Raw genomic sequence first — 9,325 nt, forward strand, 5'->3', positions numbered from 1 at the left:
CAACAGTCCTTGCTGCACCGAGCAAATGCTTAACCCCTTGGTCATACTGCTCCTTTGGGTGTTGTTAGTTACACGAGCAGCCTCACCTCCATGCTCAGCAGAGTTTTGAGCTCTGTGGGTAGTAAACGATACCTGTTTCCTTTTCTGGCAAAAGCAAGCTTTAACACTTGCCAGGACTTGCAGGTGAGCAGCCTGGTTTCCTCTTCTTTCAGATGTTTCTCAGGGAAGGTCTCACTGTGCAATGCCTGTGTTTGGAGAGCAGGGGTCAGTTATGATACTCTGTCCTGGCATCCCCTAAAGCTGGCCCCCAGTCTCTCCTGAATTCATTTGTGAGCTAAAACTGATTTATTAGGGGGAAACATCTCATTCTGGTTATAATGTAAGCATGGGCAGGTGCACAGAACAGGCACAGCTGCATGATCCTGGTGGCGGAGCGAAGACATCAGCTCCACATCTGGACCAGAAAGTGGCAATGGCCAGAGAACATCAACCCAGCCTGCTGTTTCTGGTGGCAGCAAGTTGTAAAGCTGGAGAAGAACACAAGCACATAGTGACACTACCCAAAAAATATGTTGCAGCCCACTCTGATCCACATCTGAATATATCCTGAGCCAGTGCCAGTACTTTTAAGTTTGATTTTGCTCACTCAGTTTTTCCTCCATAAATTCAGCTGTTTGTTTTTTGAAACTTCTGGCACCTGCAGCATCCTGCAGCCAGGATTTTTGCAGGTTTACTCTGTGTTTCATGGGAAAGTACAATATCTTGCTGAACCTTAGCTCCAAGCACTCCTCTGCAGGCAGCACCCAGGTGCTTTTGTCCAGGTGTCAGGAGGATATAAAACGGCTGCAGATCTTCCCTGGGATTAGTCAGGACTGTGTTCCAACCCAGTCTGGGGCAGATGTGTTTGACCATGGTAGCAGCTAAAGCAGCCAAAGATCACAGCTTGCTGGGCTGCAGAGCACTGCAGCACAAAGAAAGCTTAACCCTTCATCAGCTGCTCACTCTTGCAGGACTGCCATACAGTACAAAGTTTTAGAAAAGGTTGTTGCAGAAGACCTCCTCCAAATGACCCTTATTGCCTAAAAGGCAACAGGACAGTGAATAGCATCAAAACCAGAGCTTTTCTCTGCACAGCCGAATTGAAATCTCCATTTCCAGAAGGAAAGCTCAGATTTCCTCTTTGGAATTTACATTTGTGGTTGATGGAGGCAGCATCAGTTAGAGGGACTAACTGGTCTTATTTGATACTGACTACACACAGGGAATATATTGTGAAAATTGGATTTAAAGTGGGCTGTATGAATTATTTCTTCTCAAATGTTGGGGTTCAGAAACACCATAAACCTCTCTGTGTTTGGTCAGCAGACCTGACCTGGAATTCCTAATCGTCTGGAGATAAACCAAGCTAATAATCAACCCTCTTTTTGCAGTCATTCAAACATTCATGTTTCCTCACTGGCTCTAATAAAGCTACAGTTTTGGGAGTAGTTTCACTCTACTCTTCACATGATGGATTTCATCTGGCTCTAGTTAAAATGTGCTTACATGTAGCACACTGAAGTTGCATGAGGTTGGAGGCTGGCTGAACTCCTGGCTTCTCCAAACCACCCTCTGGGGAGGGCTCTGAAAGGGATTGTGTCTCCTCCCCAGCTTCTCAGTTTTCACCTGTTGCCTTTTCTTTTTCTCCTCTCCTGAGTCAGCAACCCACAAGTGACCACAATGTCCAAGACTGTCCCTCAGAATGCCCCTAAACACTGAAATCATTCCTGTCTGTAAACAAGTGGGTTTGGCATGTATAAAGTTGCACCACGTGTGTCGTTACCCACAGCGCGCAGATCGCCCAGCTTGTCTGTGCAGGGCAGCAAGCTGCTGAGAAGTACAGGTGGTCCTGAATTTGGCTGCCCTCGTGTTGTTTTCCAAAGTGATGCTGGAAGCTCTGATAGAGATTCCGTGGCACAGAACCCATCCCATGGAGGCCAAGAGATTTGACCCATACGGTAGGATTTATTTTGCTTTTGATTTTTCTATTTTAGGATTGTTCTTTCACTGGACATTTTGTACCAGAAGCCAGATAGAAAACAAAAGTAGTCAGACACAATCAAATTAATGGAAAGAATGAGTTTCACAGTACTAGAGAGGTAATGGTCGGAAAAACAGGGTAAAGCAACTTGCTTCTGCACACTGTCGACAGAAGACAGCTGTATGTCATCAACAAATATCTTTCTCAAAATGTATGAAACTAATCATGGTGTCAGATGACGGGGCAGGTGTGGTGGGGCATCTAGGGAAGAGGCTCAACAGTGAAGTGGCAGGTGGAGAATGTGCCTTGTTGGAAGGGTCAACCACAAAGTGTGGCCACTTTCCCCACCAGCAGCTTCTGGTTTCAGAGTCCCAGGGCCGGAGAGTGGGAGCAATAAGAATAAGTGAGACCCAGGCCTGACTGAAAGGGAGAGGGTGGCAGATCTGTGTGTCATACTCAGTGCATGAACCATGAGAGATGTGCACCAAGGTCCTGACAAGGTAATATTCATCCCTGGTACCATCCATGGAAGAGATTTCTAAGTGCAGTTAGGAAAACATCCCTCGGATCCTCCAGGAAATGGTCTCTGTGAAGACCTAACCCTTGGCATCCATGCATCCTGTTTGCTCTCACCATGTTCCTGATGTCTGCAAGGTCTTCCAAGATTCTCCAGGGACCAGTTTATAGCAGGGATCACATTTCTACCTGTATCTCACCAAGCCTCCACCAGGGACTCAGCGATGGGTGGTGTGCTCACATATGAGCTTGATTGCGTAGTTGTGGAATGAGTTTCCTGTGACTGGCAAGACTCTGATCACCTTCAGGATCACAATTGAAAAATTTTTCTCTTTGGAAGAACCTCAGGTTGTTCTTCCTGAAATCAGAAGAAGGAAAGAGGGGGCATTGGAATGATATAACAAACAGATAGAAGGAGGAAGAAGAGGAGATGCCTAATGACTGGTTCTGAAGTCCTCTGCAGGAACTGCTGTTCAGCCAATCCTGAAGACAGAGTTACCTCCGTGAAGCCAGAGTTACCACCATTTGCGTTGCTCACCCACTGAGCAACTAAGCCATCAAGCTCAAGTACCTGTGACTGGTTTTGGGGCAACCTTCATGTCAAGTAAAAGCCTAAGCTGTATTCAGCATTTTAGAGATTAAAGTATTCTTATCTTAAGATTCACATCCCAGGGTATGGCTCACCTTTTTGTGTCTGGACCACAATCTCCATCCATTTCCTCAGCCCTTATGACATGTGGGATAATTGGTGCTGGGAAGTTAAAGTGATCCAGCGTCCTTCCTAGAAAGGCTCTGCCATAAATGGCTGCAAGATTTGTAGATCAGACTGTTCAGGGACAATGTAAAGGCTAGGATATGAGGTTTTGGGTCTTTTTGGGGGCTGCTGAACTTAGTCCCTTCCACACATTGCTAGGAATTCCTCTGGGGATGCATAAGATCTAACCTATTTGGGTTGTACTTGGATATTGGAACAATTCCAGATACACAGATTGCTGTGCTGCAGGAAATCTTATGACAGCCCAGAACCACTGATGCTCAGCATCCTCACAGATGTGCGGACCCTGAACAACTGTCTTCCAACAAGCAGTTGTCTCTGGAAAGCGAGAGGAGTGTTAAAATGGGATTTGTAAGTATTGATGCTCAATATGCTCAGTCCCCTTTAAGACACTGAAATCAGAGCCAGGTATTTCTGAAGCACTCTGTAGTTGCTGCTGTGACACACATGGCTGGATTTTCCAGTGGGGATTAGGGTCAAACACTTAAATAAGTCTTTAAAAGTGGCCAGTTATTCCAGTACCTACATGGGAATGAAACACTTGAAAATCCTTTGCTCAGTGCAAGACCCATCTGCACTGGAAGCAGAGCTTGTGCATGCAGAGAGGGAGGGAAGGAGCTTCTCCCCTGGACTTTCTAACACACCCTTTATCATTAGGATTGGGAGAGCACATTGGCAATCCAAGGTCGTATTTCAATGCCTAGAGGGAGTCTAAAACCTCAGTTATCTGGCTGGAGGCCAGAGGCTGGAGGTGTTTTTCTCACAGCTGTGTTTCTGCTCATGACAACTCTTCCCTAAGCCCGATGTACTCAGAGGCTTTGCTGCTGGGTGATTCGGGAGCGCTGGGGTGAGCCCACACCCTGTGCTGTTGGCAAGGATGGTGCAGACGAAGAAGCCCAGGCCAGAAGGCAGAGGAATGGTCTTCTTTGGGAGAGCTTAGAGGAGGAACAGCACATCCCCATAAAGAACAGAAAGGGAAACTGAGCCCTACGTGAGCACGACCATCGGAGCAGAATAGGGACAGAATAGGAGAAAGAGGGAAAGGACATGTGCTCTCCTCTCCTAGTGCACAGAGAGACTCCGGCATGGGGGAGAGGACAGGGCAGGAGAGGGAAGAGGTGGCCTCTGGAGACACTCCCTATGTAAATGCCTTGGGCGAGATGGGCACTGGAGGCTGGAGTCACACACACTGTTGTCTCCTGTTGCAGGGCTGGGACTGCAGCTCTGCCCATGTCTCCCCATTCCTCAGGGAGTTTCTGTTAGGGATAAGGCTGTCCTTCTTCCTCCCTCCTCTTCCCCCACCGTTTTGTCCTCCAGTTCACAGCACACCTTGGCTGCAAGGTGAAGGCAGAGGCTAATGGGGTGTACATGAACCCCAAGGGGCTCTGCTCATGCTAGCTGCTCAGCGGCAGGGGCAGAAGCATCCCTGCCCTGTCCCCTATCCCTGCAGGGAGAGGGCCAGAGTGAAGGGGTGGCCTCGTGGGAGTCTTCGGGGCATTTGCAGTTGCCTTCTCCCCTTGCCAGAGCCCAGTGCACAGAGGGTACGGTGCCTCGTGGTGGGCAGACCTAGGGCCACTCTCCACCAGATCCAGGCAGCGTTCGATATGCAGCTTGAATGCTGGATATTAAACAGAAGGGGATAGGGAGTGTGTGGTGAGGGACTGGTGATGGACAGGCGGGCAAACACTGCTTCTAAGAGAGTCACAGCCCCAGAGCTCTGCTGGGAAAGTCCTGGCAGATCCCGTACACAAACCTGAGCCACGCTCACCTAACCAGGTCCCAAAACTGTCCCACGTTCATGGGCTGTGAATCACAGCAGCAGCTCTTTCCTCTGAGCCTCAGCTCTTGTTGTCCTCACCTTTTTATAGCAGATCAAACATCCTGTTACCAAACTGTGCATTTCTAACCGGGTAGTTTCTTTTATCCCCTCCTCGATGAGTCTCCTGGAGGGTCTTTCATCACTCTCTGGTAAGCACGTTGGTGAATAGGCGTGGGGGACACAGAGGGCTGAAGCGGATGTTTCTGTGAAGTGAGTCACAAGAGGGGCTGGATCTCAGCCAGGAGAGCCTGCAGGGTGAAGAGCACATACGATGACCCCTCTCAATTAGGCTAAGGTGAGCCAAGTTTCTGAAAAGCAGCCACTGCAACGCAGACACAATGCAAGCCCTTTCCACCATGGGACCTTTCTTCTTTTGCTTTTCTCTGGAACTGTGGAAAGAGCTAAATATTCACCCCACTCTCCCTTCCCCTTCCTGCACGATTGCTTTTAGTGGCACAGACCTTGTGCTCCACTCTCGCCTTTTATCACCTTCACATCAGGGCATGGGAAAGTTCAGGCTCATGCAGGGAAACACACGCTTGGCTGAGGATGACACTGCCGGGACGTGGCAGGGCACCAACAGCCCCTGGGGTGCTTGGGGACGAGGGCTATTCACTGGAACTACTGACATGCCGGGGAAAGGTGTGTCTGATCCACTGCCCAGCTCCTCTGCCTGTACACGCCTGCGTGAAGCTGGTATGCAGCGACGGCACTGGGTGTTCTCGGTGGCTGCTTTCAGGAAACCTGAGTGGTCACGCATGTTTTCACCGATAAGAATCTTACCACACCCGTGCAGAGAGTCCTGCCCCGGTGCTAAAGAGGAGCGGGGCTGTGACTCCTCGCTCTCGATCTAAGGCGCTTAGTCACTGCCTCGGTTTCCCCAGCTCTAAAATGGGGTTAGTAATATGTCGTTAGGATTATATGTTTCTCAGGTGTGTGATTTCATAGGCAGCTATAAAACAGAATTTATTGTACTGAAGAGAAGTTGCAAGGTACTTTGAGAGCCTGAAAAGACTGTGTTGAAATGCTGATTTTATTATTTATTGTATTGGAGTGACTGAAAAAAACTGCTTTAAAGGACTGTATGCAAGCATCATACCTGTGTGTACAGTTTCCATACACACACACACGCAGAGTTTTTACTTACCAATCCTTTAAGCTTATCTCTACTAGAAAATGCCTTTGCTTTCCTGTTTTCTTTTAATCCTGCAATATATTGCTTGAAAAGTCACAGGTTACTCAGAAGTCTTTCTGTTTTCCTTGGGTTACCAAACTAACTCCGAGCTAAATCCTAGGGGTTTGTGACCATATAAGCATGGCTGGAGTGGTACATTACAGCTGACACACACTGCTCTGTAATTCCTGAGTGTATGCATCTCCTGCCCAAGGAGGACTGCTCTGGAGATGAAGACACTTAGAGTCCATGGATGGTGGTGTATGAAGCAGGAAAATTGAGAGGATACAACCAGGAGGGAGAAGTGGGCAGGGTTGGGAGGACAAGCCCATGGAGTCTTCACAGCAGCAGCAGAGCTCTTAGGGAAGCCCCTCCCAAAGCTCTCCATCACCTCTGACTCCTGAGCCTTGCACCTTGTACAAGCCCCTGGTCCTGAAGTCACCTCACTGACTGCTTGTTTGCTTGCAGTTAGATCTGTGTTTCATGCATTAATGTGCAGCGTCACCACTTCTCTCTTGCTCAAGGCTCTCTGCCACACTATATATTAGACACTGTGGAAGTAAAGGGAGGACGCAACCCTTCCTTGCTCACGGGACTGCGACCTCATTGGGGTGTTGCTGCAAGTATGGTTTTGTAGGTAGACGGATGAAAACCAGCTATGGTCCTCCCAAGGTAGGCAGTCGTTTCTATCGCTCTCTTTAACATAATGGCTTGGCTTTAACGAGAGCATAGACCACCCTGTGTTAATGAGTAATAAAAGTAATCGACCCATAGCGCATTCGTCTTTTAGCTGGGAGCGTGTGTAGTTGAGGTGATAAGGCTGTTACCTTAGTAAAGTTACGCTGCATTGATAACACAAAGTTTAAGAGCCCTACAAGGCCAAGCTCTGATAATTGTTAGGATACCCTAATGCTTTTGTTAGTGTCAAAGTACTGTTAATGTTGTTAGCCTAGAGACTAAGATAGTGAGCATATATAGCACAGCCTACAAATCCATTTCAAAGCTACACTGAGTCATGTCAGCCAGGTTTTAGGCTATACAAACACATCTTGGGAAGTTATTTTGGGAGAGCTGTTTCCTAAAGATGAGGGGGCATCTGTTGTGCTAAGCTAGGAAAGCGGAATATGATGATAAACTGCTACAGACTTTGCCTCATGAAGATGCTGACTTGTTTTAAATAAAGAGTATTAAATATGTACCTTGCCAGATTCTACTGAATAAGAATATTGTATTCTTTCTAGTAACTCTAGCAGTTTCCATGGGACTGTTTGGAGACGTGGATCTGAAGAAGGACCAGATATTGGATTGGCCTTTTTGTCAGGTGAAAATCAAAAAACATTTTCATTGTGTTGCATGCTCTGGGAAAACTGGAGGATCCTGACCTGCACTGCTGCCAAAGCCAGGATGCTCCTGAGCCCTGAGCTAGATGCAAATGGCTGGTCTGAAGCCACTTCCCGTCCCCTGGTGACTCATGGCCAGGGAAGTGCTGGCATCTTGCTCTAGGAAGGGTCACCTGCCTGCCCTGCCTTGCAGGGAAGGTGAACACAGAGAGATGGATGGAGCTGTGACAGCAACACTAACTGCTGGGCATGCAGAAAATAAACAAGACTTTGCCAGGAGTGCCATGACAGCTATGGAGAGATGGAGTGAAGCACAGGCAGCGCTGGCACCTCAACCTGCTGCCTTCATCCCTTAGTGGAGTTTACTCCTTGTGCTGATATGTATGGACATTTGATGGGCTAAGGTGGAAGAACAGAGTATGATGTGCCCATTACAAAAGCTTAGGAACACCACTCTGGCTATCACCATGGTCCTGCTGTTCCCCTGGGAGTTTTTTGCTTTCCACTTCTGTCATACTTGTACTGGGCATACTTTTACCATGCTCCAAATGAGGAAAACCAGCCCTATTCTCCCCAGCTAGCCTTATCCTCTCTGAAAGAGGCTTGTATTTGGGTGCAGGACAGAATGAGAAGGCAGGAAGATCTGTATGGCTATAATACATTTCCTGGCTAATCCAGGCTCTGTTACTGCCAAACTCTGCTCTTTCTGCTCTAACAACTTAATTCTGTTTGTGGGAAGGCGCTTTCAGATTTTCCAGGCCTTTTTTGAGCTCACCATACCACTCTTTCTAAGTTACTACCAGTAACAACCAGCTAGCATACCTTGTTCTGAAAAGTGATACCGCCATAGGTTAGTTAACACAGTACAGCAGAAGTATAGGAAGATAATGCATATTGTCAGTACCCATCTTATATCAACGCGATATATATATATATATATATATGTGGCTAATTAAAGTCATTATCCTTTATGGGACCTGTGTGGCCACTGCCATGTCCCTATGGGTCAAAACAGTTAGAAACACAACTCTACCCTTGTCACAGAAAGTCATGAAGTGAAGATCATGGTTTGGATTTTTTTGCCTTACACAGAAATTTGGATACTAGAAAACTCAGCAGAAAGCACCAAACACGCGTAACTGTATCACGACATGCCTCTGGCAGAGAAGGAAGAAAAGTTCCTCACTTGTCAGCTTCTAAGAATGGAACTGGAAAACAGAGAGCAGACAAGCTACCCTGGCTTTTTGACTTGGAACTTTTGTTCTCTACTCAGTGACTCCCAAACCGTGTGCTGAGGACCTCCCCGGCGGGGTGGCCTCTGAGGAACAGAGCGGTCCTGCCATCAAGGCAAAAAGATAAGTCTGGCAGTAAAACTGCCTCATGTGGTTATGAAAGGAATTATACGGGTTATATATTGTAAGAATAATAAACAGCTTATGGCTATTGTATTTGGACATCTCGGAGAGGAGAAAGCGAGCGTTGAGCCATTCCGTAGAGGTACCGACTGGCTCCATCTGGAGGTGACAGCTGAGATGACAGACACCGCCAGTCCGGGCGAGCAGAGCTGAAAGCGGAGCGAGATCTGCTCCTCAGCCCTGCGGGGAAGTCTTGCCCGCTAAAGGCAGGTCCCCAGTCCTTTGGAGTTTCTCTTTTCGAAAATAAAGATCATTGGGGATGTGAT

This window comes from Falco biarmicus, chromosome 13 (assembly GCF_023638135.1).
Source record: "Falco biarmicus isolate bFalBia1 chromosome 13, bFalBia1.pri, whole genome shotgun sequence".
NCBI classification, from domain to species: domain Eukaryota; kingdom Metazoa; phylum Chordata; class Aves; order Falconiformes; family Falconidae; genus Falco; species Falco biarmicus.